The sequence below is a fragment of the Lepus europaeus genome, chromosome 5 (assembly GCF_033115175.1).
Source record: "Lepus europaeus isolate LE1 chromosome 5, mLepTim1.pri, whole genome shotgun sequence".
Lineage (NCBI taxonomy): Eukaryota > Metazoa > Chordata > Mammalia > Lagomorpha > Leporidae > Lepus > Lepus europaeus.
In genome coordinates this window covers 21,780,241-21,806,010 of record NC_084831.1, presented here as the reverse complement: position 1 = coordinate 21,806,010, position 25,770 = coordinate 21,780,241, and the positions used below count along the sequence as shown (strand labels likewise).

Genomic DNA, 25,770 nt, shown 5'->3' with positions numbered 1-25,770 from the left:
TGGCGCCCCCAGCCCGGGGCCTGCGGGGGGCTGCAGACAAAGAGGTTGCGGCGCCGCAGCGGCCGCCAGGACCGTCCCCTCGGGGGACCGCGGCGCGCCCCCCGCCCCCCACACCGCGGCTCGCGCGCCGCCGCCGCCGCCTCGCCTCACCGGTCGCTCCCGGGCCCGGGCTCCCGCGCCCGCCGCTGCTACGGCCAGACGAACAATGGCAGGAGGAGGCGCCGGCGTCCGAGGCTCGGGCCCTCTGCGGCTCGAGGGCCTGCGGGCTGCTGGCTGACTAAACCCGCTGGCTGAGGGAGGGAGGGAGCGAGCGAGCAGCAGCCCTAGCGCGCGCCCTCCCGCCTTCCCTCCGCGAGGCGAGGCCGGCCCGGCCCGCAGCCCGCCCGCCCGCGCGGGCCCCCCCCCCGCCGCCCCCTCCCGCTCGCCACAACATTGTAGTAAATTCCTATTGGGCCGCGCCGGAGGGAAGGAGGGGGCCGGGCCCGCGGCCCGCCAGCCCATTGGCTGAGGCCAAGTTCTAGCTCCCTCGTCTGCCCCCCTCCCCTAGCTGGGTCAGGAGAGGGGAGGGGAAGAAAGAGGGGGAAAAAGCAAGGGGCTGGCCGCGTGTGCGCACGCGCAGCTCGAACCAGGCATGGAGCAGCACCCACGTGGGAAATGAGGCAGGTAGTGCCCGGGCCGGAGAGGCGGCCTTTTCCTTCCGGCGGAGGACCAGGTACGAGGCCTAGATTTGGAAGTTTCGGGAAAGGGGAACTCACGTTAGAGGCTGCTCCCCGAGGCACCTGGCGACCCCAGGTGAGGCACTCAGCTGGTACGAGCCTCGGTTTCCCTCCCTGTCATTCCATGATCTCCCGGCAGCTGTGCTGACACTGGGGCCTGGACTGGAAGCTAAGTGCTGCGGCCGCGCCGTAATTCCGCCTGTTTTCTGCATTTAAGAGTCTCCTAATTCACCCTAGCACTCTCCGAATCATAAAGACTGGCCTCGGCGGAATTCAGCGTTGCTCTGGCAAATGCCTGCTGTGCACTTATTTCTATCCAGTGGTTTCAGAGGCCCCTTCTGCTCCCTACCAGGCGGGTCTCCGCAGGCTGCCGCTCCGCGGGGCAGAAAGAAGGCTCTTTGAAGCGTGATGCTTATAAGGTAAGATGGGTTCTGGTATTCCTCTTTTGAGATAAGGAGACTGAAGCCGGGACACTGAAACCATCAGAGCCTGCAAACGCCGGCTAAGCTGTCCCCGGGATGTCAGCTCGGCCTCTGAGCTCGGACTGCCTGGGTTCACTTGCCAGTCTCCAGCCCGCCCTAACTGGTCTCCCCTGTGCCTTAGTTTCTGGTTGGGCGTTTGACTTGGAGGTTAAGACGGCCACACTTCACACTGGAGTTAGGTTCCTGGCTCCAGCTCCTGACTTCAGCTTCCTGCTAACGCGGACTCTGGGAGACAACGTGATGGCTCAGGTGACAGAGTTCCCTCACCATATGGCAGACCTGGATTGAGTTCCCAGCCAAGCCCCCAGTCTCTGCTGTTTCAGGCATTTGGGAATGAGCCAACAGATGGAATCACAATCTCTCTCTTCTCTCTCTCATTATTTATTCTTAAAAAAAAAAAAAAAAAAAAAAAACCAGAGCAACTTAGAGCCACTGTTAGATTCTGAGTTCTGAGGACAGCATTGTGGCACTGCAGATTAAACTATGGCCTGCGGGCTGGTGCCATTGCACAGGGAGTTAAGCTCCCATCTGCAGAGCCAGCATCCCATACGGGCACCGGTTCAAGTCCTGGCTGCTCCACTTCTAATCCAGCTTCCCACTAGCATCCCTGGAAAAGCAGTGGAGGGTGGCCCAGGTCCTTGGGCCCCTGGCACCCACATGGGAGAGCCAGATGAAGCTCCTGGCTTCAGTTTGGCCCAGCCCTGGCTGTTGCGGCCATTGGGGAGTGAATCAGTGGATGGAAGATCTCTCTCTCTCTCTGCTTTTTTCTCTCTTTAACTCTGCCTTTTAAAAAAATAGATAAATATTTAAAAAAAAAAAAAAACAGTATGGCCTGCAACACCGACATCCCATATGAGTACTGGTTTGAGTCTGAGCTGCTCCGTTTCCAATCCAGTTCCTGCTAATGCACCTGGGAAAGTGCTTGGGCCCATGTCACCCACATAGGAGACCCAGATGAAGTTCCTGGCTCCGGCTTCAGCCTGGCCCAGCCCAGCCATTGCAGTCATTTGGGGAGTGAACCAGCAGATGGAAGACCTCTCTGTGTGTGTGTAACTCTGCCTTTCAAATAAATAAAATAAATCTTTTAAAAAAAAAATGCAAAGTGCAGGCCAGCGCCGCAGCTCACTTGGCTAATCCTCCACCTGCGGCACCGGCACTCCGGGTTCTAGTCCCGGTTGGGGCGCCGGATTCTGTCCTGGTTGCTCCTCTTCCAGTCCAGCTCTCTGCTGTGGCCCAGGAAGGCAGTGGAGGATGGCCCAAGTGCTTGGGCCCTGCACCTGCATGGGAGACCAGGAGGAAGCGCCTGGCTCCTGGCTTCAGATCGGCGCAGCGCACCGGCCGCAGCGGCCATTTGGGGAGTGCACCAACGGAAAGAAGACCTTTCTCTCTGTCTCTCTCTCTCACTGTCTAACTCTGCCTGTCAAAAAAAAAAAAAAAAAAAAATGCAAAGTGCTATTCAACACCACACCAAAATCTGTTACCCAGGCAATAGAATCTGAAAGACCTGAATTCTAAGACTGACTTTTAATTCTCAGTGTAGAGATGGAAAGGATTTGTAAAGTACTAACCTCACATGAGGGATCTTTCTTATGCACCGTCACCTGTTAGAGTAAGTGCTTGCTCTCTGAGTTTAGCTGGGCCCATCACACACAGGGGTGGGGCTTTAAGTAATGAACCCACCTGCCCTCCCAGATTCTCAGACCAGATGCCCGCTCCCAGCTCACCCTGCAGAGGCTGCCTTCAGTACCAAGGTTGGTGGTCCCAACCGCCATCATTGAGGCTGATTTCCCAGGCAGAAACAGCTCAGCTCCATGTTTACATCTGTGTGGCAGCTGTGCCATGATCCAAGGCCCGAGAGGGGGTCTCCAGGGGCCATCTCTATTCCGCCTGCCAGCTGAGCCCACCACTAACTCCCCCACGACCCTTCCTGTTCCCTCCTAGGGAATACAGGCCCTGCTGGCTGCCTGTTAGCCCCTGGAGCAGTCAAGGGCACTAAGCAAAAAAAAAAAAAAAAAGAAAGAAAATGCATGAAAGGGTCTTAATCCTTCCCCGTTGCAAACTGAGCTCAGCAAAAGCAAACACCAGCTGCACGAAAAAGGGGGAAATTAGATGGGGAAATTAGGTGGTGACCAGTAGGCAGGGCCAGGGAGGAGAGATGAGGCCTCCAATGACCTGGAAGAGATGAGATTGGAAGAAAGCAAGGATAAGGTGGGGGAACAGTTAGAGTCTGAACCATATCCAAATCTGGGCCGTGGGCAGATTAGAGACACAGCTGGCCTGAGGCCCCAGTGATAGGACTCACGGAAAACCTTTGTTGTAGAGGGCAACAAGAGCTGAAGAAGGCTTTGAAAAGCCGGGCCCACCACGATGCGTTCTGAGCAGTCACTACTGAACTAAAAACCAATCCTGGTACCAAAAGTACCTGAAGAGAATGGCGTTCCATCCTGCCCTTGGTCATCAAAGTGCAGTCATTTTAGACCTTGTAAACAAAACTGATAAAGAAGCTATAGCAACATGAGAAGCACTGTTCATCCAGTGGAATGCCTTTTAGGGGATTGTTTTTATTACAAGTACCTGAACTGTTCCTAGAAAGTACATTTAAATAAAAAGAAAAATGCAAATCACCACAAAGCCTCCAATCAAAAATAACTACCACCAATATTTTGGAAGGAGACTTTTCTAATACTTTTTCTTATACTTTTTAATTTACCTGTAGGAAATTACTTATTTTATAGGTAAAAAGGGTCAAATTGCAAGAATAAGACAACCACTTAGGATGCCCTCAGTCTGGGTACCAAGCCCAGCTCCGCTCCTGATTTCAGCTTCCTGGTAAGCTGCGCGCTGGGAGGCAGCCTTTGACAACTCAAGTACGTGGCCCCCTACCATCTACATGGGAGGCCCGGGTTGAGTTCCTGGTTTCTGACTCTGACCTACAAAAATCTCCCTGTATGTCTCTGTCTCTGCATTTTAAATAAATAAGTAAAAATAAGAATTTAGACTTATTGTTTTGGAACTTTCTGAACTTAGTAATATATTTTGAATATTTGCATCTTTTTTTAAAGATTTATTTACTTAGTTAAATGCAGAGCTATGGGGCAGGGTGTGTGGGGAGAGATCTTCCATGTGTTAGTTCTCTCCCTAAAAGTCCGCGCAACAGCCAGGTCTGGGCCAGGTTGAAGCCAGGAGCCAGGAAGTCCACCCAGGTCTCCCATACGGGTGCCAGAGGCTGAAGCACTTGGGCCATCTTCTGCTACCTTCCCAGGTCATTAGTAGGGAGCTGGATGGTTAGTGGAGCAGCCAGGATGCTGGTGTCACAGGTGGCAGCTTAACCCGCTGCATCACAACACCAGCCCCTGCGTCATCATTTTTAACAGTACAAATGGCTAGGCCAAAATTTAGTTAACCTGATTTAGATTGCTCCCTATTTTTCTCTCTCATAAATGAAACTTGGCAAACATCCTTTAAATTACATCCATGATCTTTTAAGAATGCATTGGCTACAGCATTTTTTAAAAATTATAGCACACCACACTAACTGTTCTAGTCATCTTTCAATAAAGTCAGAAGAAACCCATCAGAGAGAGTGCTGCTATTGAATACAAACAACTTGTCTTTCATATTTGAAAACACAGAGGGTGGGTGTTTAACCGAGTGCCTGCATCCCACATCAGACTACCTGGGTTCAATTCTTGACTCCAGCTCCTGAGTTCAGTCCCCTGTTTATGCAAACCCTGAGCAGCAGAGGTGATGACCCAGGAAACTGGGCTCCAGCCACCCACATGGGAGACTTGAATTGAGCTCCTGGCTCCCAGTTTCAGCTTGGCCCAGTCTAGGCTGTTGAAGGCATTTGTGGAGTGAATCAGAAGATAGGAACACACGTACACTCTCTCTCTCTCTCTCTCTCTCTGACTCTCAAAGAAAAAAAATAATAACAGAGCATGTTTTAACTTCTATGATAGAATGCACTTTGCTTAACAAAAATTGTCTTAAAGAGTTTCTCTGTGGGGCCGGCGCTGTGACACAGCGGGTTAACACCCTGGCCTGAAGCGCCAGCATCCCATGTGGGCACCGATTCAAGATCCAGCTGTTCCACTTCCTGTCCAGCTCTCTGCTGTGGCCTGGGAAAGCAGTAGAAGATGGCCTAAGTCCTTGGGCCCCTGCACTCACATGGGAGACCCAGAAGAAGTCCTGGCTCCTGGCTTCAGATTGGCACAGCTCCAGCCATGGCGGCCATTTGGGGAGTGAACCAGCGGATGGGAGACCTCTCTCTCTCTCTTTAAAAATTTTAAATAAATCTTAAAAAAAAAAAAAAACTAAATGTGGTTAAAATCTATAGATTATGGTTACCATGGAAACACTCCAAGAAACAGGGAGCAAAAGGGAAAGAAGTTGAAATTGTAAAAGCAGATCTGCTGGATGGTGGCTAAGGCATTCCCCTAAGCCTCTAGACTCACAGGATGTTAGAACTTGTTAGGCCCTTGGAGATCATCAAGCCCAAGCTACTGACTTGTAAACAGATTAAGAAATAGGCCCAGAGACTGGTAGACACTTGCATCCCATATGGACGCTGGGTTCTAGTCCCGGCTGCTCCTCTTCCAGTCCAGCTCTCTGCTGTGGCCCAGGATGGCAGTGGAGGATGGCCCAAGTGTTTGGGCCCCTGGATCCGCATGGGAGACTAGGAGGAAGCACCTGGCTCCTGGCTTCAGATCAGCGCAGCTCCAGCCATGGCGGCCATTTGGGGGGGTAAACCAATGGGAGGAAAACCTATTTTCTGTCTCTCCCTCTCTCTGTAACTCTACCTCTCAAATAAATAAATAATTTTAAAAAATAGTAATAGGGGCTGGCACTGTGGCATAGCAGCCAAAGCTGCCACCTGCAGTGCCTGCATCCCATATGGGTACCAGTTCCTGTCCTGGCTGCTCCACTTTCCATCCATCTCCCTGCTAATGCACCAGGGAAAGCAGCAGCATATGGCCTCTGCATCCACATGGGAGACCCAGAAAAAACTCCTGGCTTCTAGCTTTGGATTGGCCCAGCTCCAGCCATTGCAGCCATTTGGGTAGTGAACCAGCGGATGGAAGATATTTCTCTATGTCTCTGTCTCTCTCTCTGTAATTCTACCTTCCAAAATAAATAAATAAATCTTTAAAAAGAAAATAACTGGAGACAAGTATTTGGTGCAGTATTTAAGATACTACTTGGGATGCCCACAACAAATACCAGAGTGCCTGGGTTAGAGTCCCGCTCTCAATTCCAGCTTCCTGCTGGTGCACACCCTAGGAGACACCAGCTAATAGCTCAAATACTTGAGTCTCTGCCACCCACATGGAAGAATGGCATTAAATTCCTGGTTCCTGGCCTCAGACTGGCCCAGCCATGCCTGTTACAGGTGTTTGGAGAATGAACTAATAGCGACAGATTATTGCCTGTCTCTCTCTGCCTTTCAAGTAAGTTAAATAAATAAATGTATTTAAAAAGAGAAAATTTATAGACAATAATAACAACTACATATTATATGAGTTATTTGCTGTGTGCCAGGCACATACAAAGGTCTTCAAAAGCTGATGGAAATGCACCAGCAAAAGCCTCTTGAATAAATACTGCTGGAAAAACTGGATGTCCATATGCAGAAGACTAAAACTTGATCCCTCCCTCTTACCCCATACAAAAGTCAACTCAAAGGGCTGGTGTTGTGGTGCAATAGGTTAAGCCACCACTTGCAACACTGCCATACTGTATTACAGTGCCAGTTCGAGTCTTGGCTGCCCCACCTCCAATCCAGATTCCTGTTAATGTGCCTGGAAAAGCAGTGGACTATGGCCCAAGTACTTGGGTCCCTGCCACCCATGTGGGAGACATAGATGAAGTTCAGGGATCCAGGCTTCAGCTTGGCCCAGTCCCAGCCATTGCAGCCATTTGGAGAGAGAACCAGCAGATGGAAGAACTCTTTCTCTCTCTGTCTCTCCCTTTCTCTGTCACACTGTATTTCAAATAAGTTAATAAAATTTTAAGAATATCAAGTTAAGATGAATGAAACTTCTGAATGTGGGGCCAGCATTGTGGCATAGCAGGTAAAGCTGCCACCTGCAACATCAGCATCCCATATGGGCTCTGGTTCAAGTCCCAGCTGCTCCACTTCTAATCTAGCTCCCTGCTAATGGCCTAGGAGAGCAGTAGAGGATGGCCCAGGTTGGACCCCTGCCACCCATGTGAGAGACCTGGATGAAGCTCCTGATTCCTGGCTTCAGCCTGACTCAGCCCTGGCTATTGTCACCACTTGCGTAGTGAACCAGCCAATGGAAAATTCTCTCTCTCTCTCTGTAACTTTGACTTTTAAATAAATAATTTTTAAAATATATATATAAATGTAAGACCCAAAACTGTAAAACTACCAGAAAAAATCACAGGAGAAACACTTCAAGACAACAGTAGAGGCAATGATCTTTGCAAAAGATCCAAAAAGCACAGCCAACAAAAGCAAAATTGGACAAATGGGTTGATATGAAACTCAGGGGACCTGAGGCTGTGGCATGGCGGGTAAGGCCACCGCCTGCAGTGCCAGCATCCCATATGGGCACCAGTCCAAGTCCTGGCTGCTTCACTTCCAATCCAGCTCTCTGCTACGGCCTAGGAAAGCAGTGGAAGATGGCCCAAGTCCTTGGGCCCCTGCACCCATGTGGGAGACCCGGAAGAATCTCCTGGCTCCTGGCTTCAGACTGGCACAGCTCCACCATTGCAGCCAATTGGGGAGTGAACCAGCAGATGGAAGACCAATCTCTCTCTCTCTCTCTCTCTCTCTCTCTGCCTCTCCTTCTTTCTCTGCATAACTCTGATTTTCAAATAAATAAATCTTTAAAAAAGAAAAAGAAAAGAAACTCAGAAGCTTTTACACAGCAAAGGAAACAATCAATGGTGTGAAAAGACAACCAACAGAATGGGAGGAAATATTTACAAACTATTCATCTGTCAAAGGATTAACATGTGGAATATATAAGGAACTCGAAAAACTGAACAGAGTTGGGCTTTTGGCCTCGCAGTTAAGATGCCTGCTTCCACAGCAGAGTACCTGGTTTGGATACCTGGCTCTGGCTCCTGACATCAGCTTATTGCTAAATGCAGATGCTGGGAGGGGTGGTGATAGGGGTGACTGGGTCCCTGCCACCCATGTGGGAGCTTTGGCTTCAGTCCCATCCAACCATCTAACCAGTGCAAGCATTTGGGGACTGAAACAACCAATGAGATCTCTCTCTCTCTCTATCTATCTCTCTCTCTCACTGTCTCTTTCTCTCTCCCTCTCTCCTTCTCCCCCTCTGTTTCTCTCTTTCTATCTCACATTAAAAAGTTATAAATAAATACAAACTCAGCAGCAACAACAAAAAAATCCATTTAAAAAAATGGGCAAAGGATCTGACCAGACCTTTCTCAGAAGAACACAAACAGCCAGCAGAGAGATGAAAACAATGCGCAGTATCACTGCCGTCCAAACCGCAATGAGCTAGCATCTCGCTCCAGTCAGAATGGCTTCTATCAAAAAGACAAAACCCAGCAAATGCTGGTGAGGATGCAGAGAGAAGGGAGCCGCCTGTACAGCCGGTGGGAGTGCAAATTAGCACAGCGATCGTGGAGAACAGGGTGGCGGTTCCTCAGACAGCTAGAAATAGATCTACAACATGACCCGGCTGTCCCACTTCTGGGCATGTATCTGAAGGAAATGAAATCAGCATATGAAAGAAATACCTGCACTCCCACGCTCCTCGCAGTATCATTCACAACAGCCGAGATAGGGCATCGACCCAGGTGTCCATCATTGAATGAATGGATAAAGGGAAGGTAGTATATACACACAAAGGAATATTATTCAGCCACATAAAAGAACGAAATCCTGACTACTGTAGCAAAATGGATAGAACTGGAGGTCATTATTATAAGTGATGCTAAGTGTCTGATAAACCAGGCACAGAAACATAAATACCGCATATTCTCTTTCATGTAAAAAAGTTGATCTGAACTTAGGGTAGCAATTAAGAGGGTGAGCAGTGTGGGGGGAGGGGAGAAGAGGAAGGTGGGATAAAGGGTACCAAACACAGCTTGATAGAAGTAACATGTTCTATTGTTCCCCAGCACAGTGGGACAATAGTAGTTCATAAAAATGTACTGTATGAAGACCTGGAGAGAGGAGCTGGAAGCCTCCAAACATACAGGCGGGATAAGGAGATGGAAGCTATGGCCTGATTTGATCAGTTTACGCGGTATACGGGTGTTGAAATAGTGCACTGTAGCCCATAAAAGTGCAGTTATTACATGATAACAATGTTTCAATATAGGTTTCGTTTTAAGATTTATTTTATTTATCTGAAAGAGTTAGAGAGGTAGAGACAGAGAGAGGTCTTCCATCCACTGGTTCACTCCCCAGATGGCTATGGCCACAGCTGTGCTAATCTGAAGCCAGGAGCCAAGAGCATCCTCCAGGTCTCCCATGTGGCTGCAGGGGCCCAAGGACTTGGGCCATCTTTCACTGCTTTCCCAGGCCATAGCAGAGAGCCGGATCAGAAGTGGAGCAGCCAGGACTAGAACCGGCGCCCATATGGGATGCCAGCACTTCAGGCCAGGACATTAACCTGCTGCGCCACAGTGCCGGCCCCTGATTATAGTTTTAAAACATTTCTGGAAAATGCATATTATTAAAAAACTATGCAGTGGTTTCAAAATTTGTTTGCACCAAAATAAAGTTATCTTTTAATTCTGTTGTTCCACAAATGCTTTGAAGGACCCACCTACTAAGTGCCTTATACACAATGTTGCATTTAGCCTCATAGCAAACTTGCAAAGTATTATCAGCCTCAATTATAGGGGAAGAGACCACAGACTAGAAATGCTCAGTGATCTGCCCCACTGCACACATGACACTGGGTGTGTGTGATATCCCCATCCCCTACTCCACACTGTGTTCACAGCACTCTCAGGAAAGCGACTTGGAAACGATAGGAACGGGCAATACCACATCTGTCCCAAGACCCCAGTGAAAGGCTGCTGTGACAGCTTTGGACTGTAGCCCTGGAGCATCCAAGGAGGGACTGAAGGGCCTTGCGTCCAACCCCTCCCCACCCCCCCTTCTCACCAGCTGCGGTGAGCTCGGTGAGCCTAATGACCCCGATCCTGCAAAGCTTCAAGCTCCCTCGGGCTTAACCCACTAATTCTCTATCCCTAGGGAACTCGAGTCCTCCAGAGCTCCCCAAGAGACACAGAGAGGCTCAGGGCAAACTGCTAGCTGAGATCCCTCTCAAAGCAGTCACTAAAGTCAGGCTGGAGGGGAAGAGGACCGAGAAGGAGCCGCAGGAAAGCAGAGGGTACTGGGTACCCAGGCATGGACCTGTGCAGGGAGCCGCAGGGAAGCAGAGGGTACTGGGTACCCAGGCATGGCTGCGGTCAACCTGTGCCCCGGGCCTTCGGGAGCTGCTGCAGGAGGACAGTCCCTAAGCCCAGCCAGCACTCGGCATTCAGTGTCCAATCTCCCAGTCGGTGACCTGGAGCATTTTAGCGAAGGAAGAGAAATATAGATGCCAAATACACTGCCGCCTTGGATCTGCCATATGTTCACTGTGGGACTCTGGGCAAATCACTAGTCTCCATCAGCCCAGGCTGCCATAACGAAATACCACAGGCCGGGCCCTTAAGTAACCACACTGATTTTCTGAGCGTTCCGGAGGCTCCAAGTGTAGGGTAAGGGTCCAGCTCGGTCCAATCCTGGTGAGGCCTCCCGTCGGGGCTTGCAGGCGGCCACCTTCTTCCTCCCCACATGGAGGCCCCACCCTCAAGGTCTCCTCTCACCCTAATCACCACCGCCCCACCCCCCAGGCTCCATCTGCAAATCCAGCAGCATTGGGAATTAGGGCTTCACCTGTGCATGTTAGAGGGACACAAACACTCAGTCCACGACGGGCTCTATGGGCTCTGCTTTCTTCACCAGCCAAATGGAGGTGGCCACGCCTACCCAGGCTGTCTTACAGGGTAGCAGCGGGGGGTAGGGAAGGTGTGAAAGGGTTCTGCAGATCACAAAGCCCCAAACCTGCACTGAGTGCGATTTTTCTTTTAAATCTGCTATAAGGGGCCAGCGCTGTGGTGTAGTAGGCTAAGACTCCACATGCAGTGCCCGCATCCCATGTGGGTGTTGGTTCGTGTCCCGGCTGCCGCTCTTCTGATCCGACTCTCTGCTAATGGTCTGGGTAAGCAGTGGAAGATGGCCCAAGTGCTTGGGCCCCTGCACCTGCGTGGGAGACCCAGAGGAAGCTGCTGGCTCCTGGCTTTGGATCCACCCAGCTCTAGCCGTTGCTGCCATTTGGGGAGTGAACCAGTGGATGGAAGACCTCTCTCTGTGTCTCTCCCTCCCTCTGTCTGTAACTTTACCTCTCTAATAAATAAATAAATAAAATCTTTTTTAAAAAAATCTATTAACCAAGCAGAAAAAAAATCCTCAACACCAAGGCGAAATCCTCCCTGGACGTGAGCACACGCGGCACAGATTTCCTGAGCAGCGTTCCAAGCACTTTCTGTGCAGCATGTCCCTGACCCTCACAGCGGCTCCTGACGAGGCTCTCACTACCATTCCCACTTTACACACGAGGAAGCAGGATTTCAGAGGAGAGAAAACCTCGCCCCCAAGATCACCCAGGAAGCACGTGTCAGTTAGGCCTTGAACTCACGTCTACCTGGCCCTTCTCACCCGTCACAGCTTGCTTTCGTTTCCATGATGGTTAGTATGATAATACCAACAATGCTGGGCACAGCGCTGCTACAAGTCAGGTACTTAACTCACACTGTCTTCTCAAATTTGACAACAACCCTATGGAGTGGGCACAAAGTTTAAATCCCATTTTCTGGCTTTGGGAATGGAAATCAGAGAAGTAAAGTAATTTACGCACTGTCACACAGCTAGGAAGGGCTATAGTAGGGAAATCAGGTCTGACTGCAGAAGCCAGCGCCTTGCCCACTCCGCTTGCCTGCCTCTCTTCCCCAGGGAGGCCAAGCAAGCACGCCCAGCTGTCTTCGACAGATGAGAAAGCAGAGCCCCCAGCAGAACAGTGGGTGTGCTGAGGTCTCCCAGCAAGTCAGCAGCTAAGAGAGACTCAAACCCAGGCTCCCAGTTTCAAGCCCGTTGTTCATGTCCCCCACTCACAGTGCCTGGATCCAGAGCATCAGAAAATGCCTCGCCCGCCGGATGTGTGTAACCCTCCTCCACTAGCTCCCCTGGGCCAGGAGGGGGAAATGCTCTACACCAGGCCAGGAATGGAGGCACAGCCTGCACAGGACCGCAGCTAAGCTGGGGACCCACGCGCCCCTACCTCTGGGCCCCTCTGTTCTGGTCTCCCCAAGTCAGACCCAGAGCTGGGAAGCGGGGAGCTCCAGAGGAAGCTGCTCCAGGCCTGGGCCCCCACTGGCCAGCACAGCTGTCCGCTGGGATTTCTGCTGAAAAATGCAAAGCTGGATCCTGTGGGCCTAAGTGCTAATTACCAGTAATGACATAATCACCATTGTGGGCCCAACAGCCAAGCAGCCCCGACTAGAAATTCTGCATAGCTCAGGCTCAGGAACAAAAGATTTGGGCACTGCAGCTGAAACTGATGCCCTGGCAGAAAGCAGAAGCAGCCGAAGGGCCTGGGGTTGACCCAGCCAAAGGATTATCTGTCAGATGGAAGGGTGGATGACCGCTTTCTCTTCCTGTCATACATTTATGTATTGAGAACCTACTACGTGCTCAGCACCGTGCTAAAGCCAGATGAGGCTTCCTTAATTCATTAGTTCACTCCACAAATACTGCCAGGGCACCTACCCTGTGCCGTACACCCCGCTAGGTATAAGGGATATGACACTGAACAGGGCCGACCAAAGTCGTCATCGTCATCACTGAGCGTCCATTCCAACGGGAAAAGACAGGTCATAAACAAATAACAAGTGTCCAAGAGTGGTAAGTGCTGCGAAGAAAACAAGCCTGAAAGGGGGTGAAGGAGTGCTGAAACTGACAGGAGGGAGGGTGTCACATAAACCACACAGGTAAGGAGAAAAGACAGCAAGTCAAGAAAACGGTTGGGGTTAGAGTATTCCAGGCCCAAGGACCGGCGAGTGCAAAGGCCCTGGGGTGGAAGTGTGCCGCTGGGAGTGCCTAAGGGCAGACAGTCATGATGTGACTGCAGGCGATCACACAGAGCTGGAGGGTAAAGGAATCAGACGCAGGCTCAGCACCCGCTGTGTTGCTCTTAAGCTCAGGACAGCTCTGGAAGGAACATTCTGCTCCCCGTCCACCCCATTTTACCTGTGATGCACTGAGACCCAGGTAGGAGAAGAGAAGATCTCACGCGACACAGCTAGAAGGGGCAGGTCTGTCTGAGGCCCCTTCTGCAGCCTCCTGCTCCTTTTGTCTCTGCAAATCCTAAATATTAACTGGGGGAGGGGCTGGCGTTGTGGCACAACGGGTGCTGCCTGTGATGCCAGCATCCCATTTGGACGCTGGTTCGAGTCTCAGCTGCTCCACTTCCAATCCAGCTCCCTGCTAATACACCTGAGAAAGCAGTGGACGATGGCCTAAGTGCTTGAGCCCCTGCAACCACATAAGAGACCCAGAAGAAGCTCCTGGCTCCTGGTTTCAGCCTGGCCATTGTGGCCATTTGGAGAACAAACTAGCAGATGGAAGATCTCTCTCTTTCTCTCTCTCTCTCTCTCTCTCTCTCTCTCTCTCTCTCTCTAACTCTGCCTTTCAAATAAATAAAATAAATCTTAAAAAAAAAAATATTAACTGGTGAGTGAATGAATGAATCCCACCCATTCCCCAAGCCCTGCCGTATCAGCAAGCTGTTTTCTGATCGGCTTTCAACTAATCACAGAAAAACAACAAGCCCAGCATGTCAGCCACGGAGTGCACGCTTCACACAAATTATCTAACTCACCCTTAAATAATCCTGCGAGGAGGTGCTAGCACCTATCTCATCTGGTAACTGAGAAATCTGAAGCTCACGGAGGAAGAGCAGCTTGTGAGAGGTCCCTCGGCTGCTAAGGGGTGGTGCTAGGATTTAAACCAGGGCTGTGAGCTCCCAAATCCCTATTCGTAATCCTGCATTAGAAACCTCTCACATCAATGCACTCCTCTCTCACAAATCAGAATGTGAAGGCTCAGGGACGGCAGATGATTCGCCCACGGTGGCCCGTGCTCCAGCCTATGGGACCTCTGGGGCCCACCCCCCAGCCCCTGCAGGAGTCTGGTGTCATCCAATCCACCTCTGCCCCTGCAGCCCAGGCCTGGGTAACGCAGATCATCTGCTTCCTCTGCTTTCCCAAGCGTCCGCAGCAGCACCCAATGGATCAGAGCGGGCTGCAGGAGACTGCCCCAGCCGGCCGCGGGAGGAGGCGCTGGGACGGGCCAGTAGGAGGTGCTGAGCTTTTAATCAGGTGTGTCTGTTCACTAGGAAGCCTTATCGATATGCTGTGTCTAGAGACCTGCGGAGGGATGGGGCAGAAGGTTCTCGAGAGGCAGTAGTGACAACAGCGTTAACAGTCACTGCTTAGTGCCGCCAGGGACCACCTGCAGCCTCAGTCACACCGTTTCCCATCCTCTCCCTTCTGCAGCAGAGAAGCTGAGGCTCAGAGAGGTAAAGTGACAGCCAAGGTCACTGCACCACACCTGTGCAGGGGGCAGTGCACTGGGGATCAAGAGACCTGGGCTCCAGCTCCCTGACCTTGCACCATCAGCCACCGGCTCTGGACCCAAAGGCACTCGGTGACCAGCACCTGCTGGATGATCCAGGACCCTCAGGGATCCAGCCCTGCCCTGACCACGGGACCCCCAGAGATACAGGACATCACGCTCACTCTTTTCCCAAGCACCAGGGAAATGGGGGCCTAATTATCAGCTTCCGGGGGTCGGGGGAGGACATAAGGCCACATACTTTCCAAATATTCATCCCTGTTTCAGGGCCTGTGGCTGGTTTTGGCCTCCAGCCACGGAGGGCCCAGGCCTCAGGACTGAGAGTCCTTGGACCTGAGGCCAAAGGGGAGCAGAGGTAGGAGGGCAGCCTACTAGGCACGGGGCCAGGACCCCTCTGGAGATTTGGGCTTGTTTCTTAATCTTTTCCCTCCTTTGTTGGCCAGAGCTGGCTGCCAGGCGAGGCAGGGGAAGCAGTGGGTGTGGCTGCAATTAAGGGGTCCAAATAATGACAATTTAATTGTAGCTCCTTTTATGGCTGCCCATGACATGAAGACACTAGCCCAGGCCATGTGTAGGGATTATCTCATTGAAGTTCCACCCCGCCCTGCAAGGAAGGCCTGCTGGACCCATTTTACTGAGGTGGAAACTGAGGTGCAGAGAGGGCAAGTGCATGATGGAGGGCCACACAGCAGGGAACACAGGGTGTTGACTCCCGAGAGAGGCAGCACCGGGTCTGACTTGGGGGTGGGGGAGGGAACTGGGTCTGACTTGGGGGTTGGGGAGGGAATGAGAGGAAGGGAGAACGGGAGGGAGCAGGGTGGGAAGGAGGAAGAGTCAACTTTGAGGGTGCAGGAAGGAAGGGAGCCAGCGGCCATGATGTGGGCCCTGCTTCCCGGCTGGCCTCCAAGCCTGCACCTCCCTTTATGTTCCAGCCATACCCAACAGCAGTGCCTGAGTCCTTGCACGTGCCGTTCCCTGTACCTAGAAGGTTGTTCCCTCCACTGATCACCTAGAGAGCTCTTATTCATCCTTCAAACTCAGCTCAGCTCGCTCTCTCTTCTCCTGAAAGCTTATTTATTTACTTGGAAGGCAGAGTTACAGAGAGAGGGAGAGACAGAGAGAGAGAGAGAGAGATCTTCCATCTGCTGGTTCACTCCTGAAAATGGCTACAACAGCCAGGGCTGGGCCAGGCAGGAGCCAGGAACTCCGTTTGGGTCTTCCTTGTGGTGGCAGGAGCCTAGACACTTGGGCCATCTTCCACTGCCTTCCCAGGCGCGTTAGCAGGGAGCTGGATCAGAAGTGAAACAGCAGGGACACGGACTGGCGCCCCTATGGGATGCTTGCGTCATACGCAGCAGCTTAACCCACTGCGCCACAGTGCTGGGCCGAGCTTAGCTCTCTTTTCCCCTGATGCCTATGAAGAGTTAACCAGCTGCTCCCCTGGGCTCACTCTGCACCTGAGGAGCAGGAACTCTGTCTGAGTCACCTTTGTGTCCCCAGAATCTTACAAGGCAGCTTAATAAATGTTGTTTGTCTCTAGCTGCGCTGTATCGTTGAATCTTCAAGGCAGGCAGAACAGGTTTTCTTTTTTTTTTTTTTTAATGTTTATTTGTCTTTATCTACTCGAAAGGCATAGAGAGAGAGAGAGAGCGAGAGAGAGAGAGAGAGTATCTTAAAACCACTGTTCATTTCCAAAATGCCCACAACAGCCAGGGCTGGATCAGGCCAAAGCCAGGAGCTGGGAACTCCATCGGGATCACCAGCATGGGTGGCAGAGGCCCAAGTAGCTTGGCCATCATCTGCTGTCTCCCTGGATGCATTCGCAAGAAGCTGGATTGGAAGCAGAGAAGCCAAGGCTCAAGCCAGCACTCTGATACGGGACGTAGGTGTCCCAAGCAATGGTTTAACCCAATGTGCCACAATACCCACTCCAACAGGTTTCCTTGTCCTCACTCCCAAGAAAAGGAGACAGGCAAGAGAGCAGGAGTGGGCCGTGAAGTCACCCAGGCAGTCAGTGGCCTGGCTCCTCAGCACCACACAGCTCCTGCCAGGCCCGCACCTCAAAGAGCGCTGCACCCTGCCAGGCCCATCAGAGTCACCCCAAGGAACACCCAAGACAGGAGCGGGAGCCATGGGTCCTTGTGGCCTGAGGCCTTGCCCTGGGTGTCCAGCTCAACACAGCTGCTGAGTGGGGAGCTGCTGCCCGGGCTGCTGCAGGGGAAGGTGGCAAGGAGCAGGTGAGGGGCTTTTACCCCTCACTCAGCTCTGGCTCCCCCTCCCAGATACGCACCTTGGTCAGAGACCCCAGGATCTCACTCTTCCCTCCATCCTCTCCTGCCTGCCCGCCACAGTCCATTATCACGTCCTGCTGGCTCTGCCCCCTACACAGACCTCATGCCTGCCCAGTGTTCCTCAGCCCATGGCACAGCCTCAGCCCTAAGACCTTGGCATCTCTCAGCTGGACAGTTGCTCCTGCCCCTGCCCCTTCCAGCTCCCTGTCCAGTGGCTTCCCATTGTGTGGGTCAAGCCCCCCTAATTCTGAGCCCATCTTTCCAGCTGCCTTCCCCAGGGTTCTTGTGAGAATTACATAATGAGGCACCTGCCTTCCCCCAAGTGCAGGTCATGGCTCCGGACCATGGTACGTGCACTTGCTTCCACTGCCAATGTCCTTCCCCCTGGTCTCTGCCTAAGACACACAGCAGCAATCTTGCTGCTTTCTCAGCCCTTCTCCCCAACCATGCTCCAAGCTCCCAGCAACACAGATTCAGCTCTTTGCCCCCTGCCCAGCGCAGGGCCTGGCACACACTGGACACAGGACAAGAAGACAACCAGGAAGGGAGGCACCTTCTCACTTCCGCGAGACGGCCTCCCTCCCTGCACCCCACAGGTGCCTTCTGGAACCTGTCACACCAGGTTGCTTTCCACCTGTCCCCAGCAGTTCCCTCCCAGACCTGATTAGTGTCCTGAGAGAGACAGCTTTATAATCCCCAAATAATACTGATCGTTATAATTACAACAATCACTACTACCATTCATTGAGTGCTCACCAGGTGCCTCATTATGTAATTCTCACAAGAACCCTGGGGAGGTAGGTAGGTTCTTGTATTATCTTCATTTTACAGATAAGAAAACTGAGAGTCTGAGAGATTCAACAGTCACCTAAGGTCACACAACTAGCAAGCAATAGACACAGGGCTCACAGCCAGGCCTGTCTGACCCCAGCTGCTCTGCTGTCCTGCCTTCTGCCTTCTATCATCTCCCCTCTTCAAAACTGTTAGAGCACCAGGCCTGGGGGGGGGGGGCAGTGTCGTGTGTGTGTGTGTGTGTGTGTAAATTCATTTCTCCAACGAACACCCCAGGAACTCATACCTCAGAGAATTACGGGTAGGAGTATAGGAGATAATTTTAGATAAAACAACCAGCCCAGCTGATAGATGGCAATGACACATGTAATGACCAGAGATCCTCAGGGCCTCGCCAGCCTGCTGGGGAGTTCAAGGGCTCCTGCCTCTGGACTCTAGTTCTGGCTGAGTGGGAAGCTAAAAGTGAGAGGAAGAAGGCAAATAGAGAGGAATTGGGGCCAGCACCTTCAGTGCCAGCATCCCATATGGGTACCAGTTTGAGTTCTGGCTGCTCCACTTCTGATCCAGCTCTCTGCTATGGCCTGGGGAAGCAGTAGAAGATGGCCCAAGTGCTTGGGCTCCTGCACCTGTATGGGAGACCCAGAAGAAGCTCCTGGCTCCTAGTTTTGGCCTGGCCCAGCCCTAGCTATTGCAGTCATTTAGGGAGTGAACCAGCAGATGGAAGATCGATCTCTCTCTCTCTCTCTCTCTCTCTCTCTGTAACTCTGCCTTTCAAATAAGATAAAATAAAATAAATAAAATTTTAAAGAGAGAGAGAGGCGTTTTCCTTAGTGCTGTCACAGAACAAGCCCAGAGCTGAGGGGAAAGCAAAAGTTACCAAAGGAAGCCCCATGCTGGGCACTTCTCGTGGCACCCTGTGAGAGCACGTGATGATGTGTGTGTCACAGGCGAGGTCTCTGAGACTCAGAGAAGTTCATGACTTGCCCAAGAGCACACAGCCAGGACAGTGGCGACAGAGCTGCCCCTGGGGAGCTGCGAGGGCAGCAGTCTCCTCTGACCTGTGGGGCATGTGTGCCAGGACCCCCACTGGATATACACACATACCTTCTATCAGCAGTAGCTAACAGTAAAGTAGAACAATTACTGAGGCCGTTATTAGAGTAACAGGAGAGAGGCTGGCGCTGCAGCACCACATCCCATATGGGCTGTGGTTCTAGTCCCGGCTGCTCCTCTTCTGATCCAGCTCTCTGCTATGGCCTGGGATAGCAGTGGAAGATGGCCCAAGCACTTAAGCCCCTGTACCTGCAAGGAAGACCTGGAAGAAGCTCCTGGCTCCTGGCTTCATTTCAGCTCAGCTTCGGCCATTGCAGCCATTTGGGGAGTGAATCAGCAGATGGAAGACCTTACTCTTTGTCTCCCTCTCACTGTCTGTACCTCTATCTCTCAAATAAATCAATAAAATTAAAAAAAAAAAAAAAGAATAACAAGAACACAAGCTCACCCACCCCACAACAGTGGACCTGGTAACCCAGACAGCTACTATGTGACTGGCAGGCAAAGTGTCCACAGCCTGCACACGCTAGACACAGGGCCGCTCACAACCCAGGTGGGACACAGCAAGCCGGCACAAGATTTCCTTGCATTACTTGGAATGTAAAACTTAGGAATTGTTTACTTCCAGAATTTTCCATCTAATAACTTCAGACTGTGATTGACATGGATAACTGAAATCACAAAAGCAAAGCTGCAGATGAAGGGGAACTAGCACACTGGGAGGCAGAGCCCCTCCACACCCTTCCCCCACCAGGCCCCACCCCTTCCCAACTGCTTCTCTCTTCCAGTGAAACCCAGAGACTCTCACTCCTTCCCCAGGAAGTCCTGGGCCTTGGCCTGTCTCTGTGCTATCTGATGCCTAATTAGTGCTTGCCCCTCACTCGGTTAAGAGGACCCAGAGCCACTTTAACACGGCCCTGACCCCCAAGAAATTCACAATCTAATAAGCAAATAGAGGACGCTATGCTGGGCATCTCATATTCATTGTGCATTTAATCCAATACAAAGCATACTGATAGGTGCATAGCAAATGCTCAATAAATTCCTTCAAAGATCCCAGAAACAATTTACCAAGCACTAACTATGTGCCACTATATCCAAGGTATGGAGATACAGTAGAGAACAGATGAACAAAATCCCCTGTCCTCGTACGGCCCACTGAAGTAAAAGAGCAAAATAGACTTGAGTCTGTTAGGTGTGAACACTCCCATTCTGCAGATGTGTACTCATCAGGAAGTCGCACAACAAGGGTTCTATCGCAGGCCAGTCTGCCCCCCAAAGACCTGTGCACTCCACTCTGTGACCCAAAAGTCATACTCAGAGCACCAGGCACCTAGAAAGGGCTGTCCACTCCCAGGCCACCTCAGGACCACAGGACATGTGGTAGAATCGAGCTCAGGTGACCCTCATCAAGTCAAACCAGTACTCACCCAGAAGCAGCCACCGAGGTCACACAGCCAGATGTGGAGAGGCCATGGAGTCATCACCACCGTCGCACATGGGAGGAAGCAAAGGACAGGAGTGAGACACACAGTACAGCCAACCAACACGCTCCGGGCCCCCTCTGCAGCTGGGACTTGGGGACTTGGGCCAGGGAGAACCCTTTCCACCCTCAGCCTCCGAGGCCCTCCTGGGGCAGATACCCTCCTCACCCCCAGGAGCGACCCATGCATCCTGTGCCCTGGAGGCAGCAGAGTCCTGTCCCTGGGGACAAACTGAGCATCCTCTGTGTGCCCGATGCTGGGGAGCCACAGACATGGACCCTGCCCTTGTGGAGCCCACAGCACAGTGAAGGGCAATCGCACAGAAATAATTATTGAATTCCAATGGTGGTGAGACTTCAAGAAGGAGATTTAAGACCCTGGGTTCAATCAAATCCTGGGTCAACTGTCTGTGACATCGGGCCCGTTTTTTAACTTCTCTATGCCTCATGTATTCATCTATAAAATGGGTACAGTATTAGTATCCGCCTTGCAAGTTGGTGTGAGGATTATATGACTTGATACAAGAGTTTTCTCAAAAAGTTCTTGGAAAATAAAATTAAAAGACAAGTTTATTTTGGTGCAAAAAATTTTTGAAATCTACACATCCAAGGGGGTCTTTAAAAAGCTCAGGGAAGGGCCAGTGCTGTGGAATAGCAGGCTAAGCCTTCATCTGCAGCACTGGTATCCCCTATGAGCACTGGTTCGAGTCCCACCTGCTCCACTTCTGATCCAGCTCTCTGGTTATAGCCTGGGAAAACAGTACAAGATGGCCCAAGTGCTTGGGCCCCTGCACTCATGTGGGAGTCCTCAAAGAAGCTCCTGGCTCCTGGCTTTGGACCTGCCTAGCTCAGTGGCCATTTGGGGAGTGAACCAGTGGATGGAAGACCTCTCTTTGTAACTCCACCTCTCAAATAAATAAATAAAATCTTAAAAAAAAAAAAAAAAAAGCTCAAGGGAAAATGTGTATTATGCATGGATTTCAGAAATTTTTTTGCACCAAAATAAACTTGTCTTTTCATTCCATTTTCCATGAGCTTTGTGAACAACGTTTGGCCCACAGTCTAGTGGTCTCAAGGGAGAGCTACTACCATTGCAGAGCGGCTCCACGTGGGCCATCAGCTCAGTGACAAGGTGGCCGCAGGCTCAGAGGAGACACCAAGGAGTCAGGTTCTGAGCACAGTGCCTGGCCCATGGGGACTCTGTAATAAGTGGGGGTGTTATTCTCCGGGCCGCTTCCCCAGGGGCTACCAGAAGTGCCCCTCCCCACAAACACACACCGAATGGTGGCTCTGGACTGAAACCCGCGTCCTCACCTGCTTCTGCAAACCCTTCATCTCCTGCGACCTTCAGGGTAACTCAGGGAGCATAAACGCAACATTGCTGCTATGCCCATGTCCAAGATGAGGACAGGAGGCAAAGGGACGCCTTCCTCTCTGTGTCCCTGGGGAGTCGCTTCACGTCCCCAAGCCTGCTTAAGCCAAGCCAGGTCCGGCTGGCATCGGCAGGCCGCTGTTCTCCAGGGCTGGCACGGACTTTCCCCGCTCAGTTCCCGCGGGACCAGATGCGCAGCCCCAGACACGGCTCTGGGACTTCTAACCTCAGTCCCTTCATCTGAAATTGTGGTTTACAAACAGCCAGGCTGGGATCCACGCTGTTCCTGGCCCAGACTCTCCCTCCACAGGCTCAGTCACTGCCACCAGTGCTTTGGTCTCATCACGGACCTAACTAACTAACCCAAGTATCAACGAATGGCTGCACTCACTGAAGTCCATTTTACAGATGGGGAAACTGAGGCCCACAGTTGGCCATATAACCAAGATCGCCTTCCAGGGTGCAGCTCCCTAACCTGGGCCGTAGTTGGTGAGGCTGGCCCTCTGGGGAAACCCTGGTGGGCCCTGACCTGCAGACCGCTCCCTCTGCCCCTTCCATCGACACTGGGCCAGGTGGGCACCCCGTGCCTGCAGAACAACCTGCTCCCACCCAGCCTGAACACCCCAGGGCTCAGGGTTTGCTCCGCAGGGGTCAGGGAGTTCCCCAGGTGAGGGCTGAGCAATGGGGGGCACCTCAGTACCCATGGGGTAGGAGCTGTTTCTCTCATCATCTGGGCTTTGGAGTTGGACCTGAGTTCAAATCCCAGCTTGGCTACTTTCTGGCTGTGTGTCTTGGGTGAGCTGATTCACCTCCCTGGACTCCCACAAGACAGGGATGCTGCTTCTTCGCTCGGGAGGCAGTGAGAACCGAATGAGTTAAGGCTAAAGGCTCACGGTCGAAAGCCATGCACAGCAGCTGCTTAGCAGGCAGGAGCTCTAATGAGGATTAGAGACCACAAGCCCAGAACAGCAGGCTCTAGGCTTACCTCCCCTCCCCATCTCACAGAAAGGAAAACTGAGGCCCAGGCAGAAAAGTTCCTGGTCCACAGGCTGCAAAGGGGTGGAACGCAGTCCCCTTTAACAAACACCAGAATCTTGAGCCCTGGGGAAATTCTTAACTCATCCCCGCCAGGGGGCTGTCATACAGCGCTCCTCTGCAACGCTCCCCCTCAACAAACCTCAGGCCACCGTGACCTCTCCACGGCTCTTTGTGAGTATCCGGCTGAGCTCTGTGGCCGCACACCTTGTAATGTGGTGCACAGCTGGTACTGGGGAAAGGCCTAGGGAACCACCGAGTGGAGCGTCTTCTGGTCTCACTCCTCTGGTCCGTCTGGTCCGGCTTCCCCTCCTGGATTCTCTCCTTGCATCTCCCCCGCCCCCCAACCCCTACCCCAGCCTCTGTCTCACCCCACAGCCCAGGTCCCATCAGCTGGGCTCGGTTCCAACCAGCCGAGCTCGGGGCCTCCACAAGCCTGCACAGCGTCAGCATCTTCCTAGCCAGGCTGGGACATTCCTGCCCAGCCAGCCAGGCTCCTGGCCAGGGTCCACTCTGCAGAGAGGGTGCAGGCCCTGCTCCACCAGGGCCCCGCCCCCACTGCTCTAGGGGCTGGGGCAGCCTAGGAGCCCTGGGAGCTTCTCTTGGCACCAGGGGCCTACAGGAGGGAGGCCAGCCTGGTCTAGGTGGCACAGGACTGGGCTGATCGGGAGACAGTGGGTGTGGAGCCGCCTGGCCTCGCCGAATGCCACCCACACACCCAGGCACTCCACCCACACCCTACAACGCTGGGAGCTGGCAGGCCCAGCCCAACTCTCCCGTCTACACAGGGGAAACCTCAGGGCTTCCCCACTCCATCTCTGCCTGGAGCACCCCCCTGGCTGCTCTCAGACCAGCCTCCCTTCGGGTTGCTGCATACTCAGGGCCTCATTTGCTTCCGCTAATGGCTCTGAGGTCCAGGTTATGGACTAAGGGAGAAGCCGGGGCTCAGAAAGCTAAAGTGACTCAGGCAAGGTCACAGAGCAAGGAGGTGGCAGGGTGGGGATTCAGACCCAGTCCTGGGTCACGCAAAGCCTGGAGGACACTGGGATGTCCCCTCCCATCCCCACCCCCACCCCCAGCCTCCGGCTCCCCTTCTTCCCGACCCTTCCAGTGCCTCTGCAAAGGCCCCCTCCCCCACCCCGTGTTGGAAGTTAACAATTTCCACCTCACAACCGCTGTAACACCTTATCTCCAGGCACCAACAGCAGCAGGCACTACCACTCCAGGGCACAGGAGTTATTTCCGAAGTGTCAGCCTTGGTGGCAGGTTGTGACTCCAGTGTCTGTCACTTCTCTGCCCCCACTCTGACCTCTCCCAGCTCCCTGCCAAGTGCATCCTCCAGGGGGGGTGCAGGTGTGGAGCCCGCGGAGCCTGGGCTAGGGGTCCAGCTCTGGGCCACAGCTCTCCCCCCACCCCGCCCTCCCCACCCCCTCCAGGAGCTAGAGGCCTGACCCTGCCATGACACAAGGCAGCTCCCACGGGGGCTCCCCGGCCAGGCTTTCTCCCAGTCTCCTCTTCAGGAACTGGAGGGGTCGCGTTCAGCTGCTCCCTCCAGGGAAACCGTGGGCCCTGGAATAACCTTGCCCAACCCTCCCAGGACAGTCCTCCCCGCGCCTCTTCCGGGCCAGCTCGGGCTGGGGTCTGTCCGGGAGAGTCGCCCCCTCCAACTCGCCGGAGGGAAGGGGGTCGCGTCCGACCAAAGAGGCGGAGCCCGCCGGGAAGTGTAGGCGACAGCGACACTACTCGTGCGGAAGGGCAGAGGACAGAGACCCGCAGAGACGGGAGAGGTGAGAGGCGCGGGGAACCGAGCGAGGGCGGCGAACAGGAACCTGAGCCCTCCCGGGAGGCCAGGCCTGGGCGCGAGCGTGCGGGGCCGGGCAGGCACCCGAGGGCCAGCCTGGCGGGCAGCCCGGCGCCCCCGCCGCGGGTCCCGGGCTCCGGAAACTCAAAGTCAGTTACGTAAGGGCGGAGCGGGACGCGGGGCTCCAGGCCCGGGGCGCCCTCTGCCCTCTCGGGCCAGCGCTGCGGAGCTGGGCAGGGCGGGGTTGGGGGGCGTCCTCGAGCTGCGCCGCTCCGCAGGGACCCTCACGCTAGGACCCGGACCGGACCGGGACCGGCCGCAGCCTATCTCCGCACCCGAGCTCCCGGACCCCCTCTCCTAACGCCGAGACCCCCGCCCCGCACCTTCAACTTCGAGACGCCCGTGTCCCTTGGGACCCCAAGTTTGCACCCTGGGACCCAGGGGCCCTTTGACCCTGTCTCGCTCCTCCCAAGACGGCCCAGGCCCTCGGGGGTGGGCTCCTCTGTCCCTCCCCCTGTCATTCCCAGGGGCCGGGGGTCGCCCCCCAAAGGCGGTCCAGGCTCACCTGGGCTGGACGGGGAGGGGACCTGGCCAGGCCGGGCCGGGCCGCGCGCTCGCTCCGCGCCGCTCTCGCCCTTTAAGAGCTTGCTGCCACTTTGCCCCGCCGGGGGCCTCCACCTGCACTGACAGGGCAACTCTGCCGCGACGCCCCGCCCCAGGGCCTGGAGGCCCTCTGATTGGCGTCGGCAGCTGCCAATCGGCACGGCGGCGGGCAGGCCCGGGCAAGGGAGTGGGAGTGTCGCAACCGGGAAGGGGCGGGGGCTGCAGGTGTGGGCCGGCAGGGACGCCTAGCCCCCGGGCAGCCCCCGGTCGACCTAAGGAATCAGAGCAGGAAAGGGAAGGGAGTTCCTGGATTGTCTGGAGTGGCCAGTCTGACGTCATATGGCGAAAGCATGATGCAATTTGCCACGTGGTGCTGCCCCAAGGGTGCTAGGTAGAAACAGGGGTTGGTCGTCGGGGATCTGGGGAAGGGACCCTGGCGAGACCACCAC

The 25,770-nt window shown here is 53.6% G+C and overlaps 1 protein-coding gene across 15 annotated transcripts in view; it reads right to left on the bottom strand.

Annotated features, from left to right (window-relative positions):
- The window catches only part of EPB41 (erythrocyte membrane protein band 4.1), a 232,715-nt gene extending 207,324 nt beyond the window's left edge, over positions 1-25,391 (bottom strand). For 8 of the 15 annotated variants that reach the window (XM_062190803.1, XM_062190807.1, XM_062190809.1 and 5 more), the window contains exon 1: positions 151-257. The gene's annotated coding sequence lies outside the window, so the exon portion shown is untranslated. Of the gene's footprint in view, positions 1-150; positions 258-20,457; positions 20,476-25,283 lie in introns of those variants that run through there. The other 7 variants (XM_062190813.1, XM_062190814.1, XM_062190818.1 and 4 more) reach the window with 3 other exon arrangements.
- Positions 25,392-25,770: the final 379 nt, after the last annotated feature.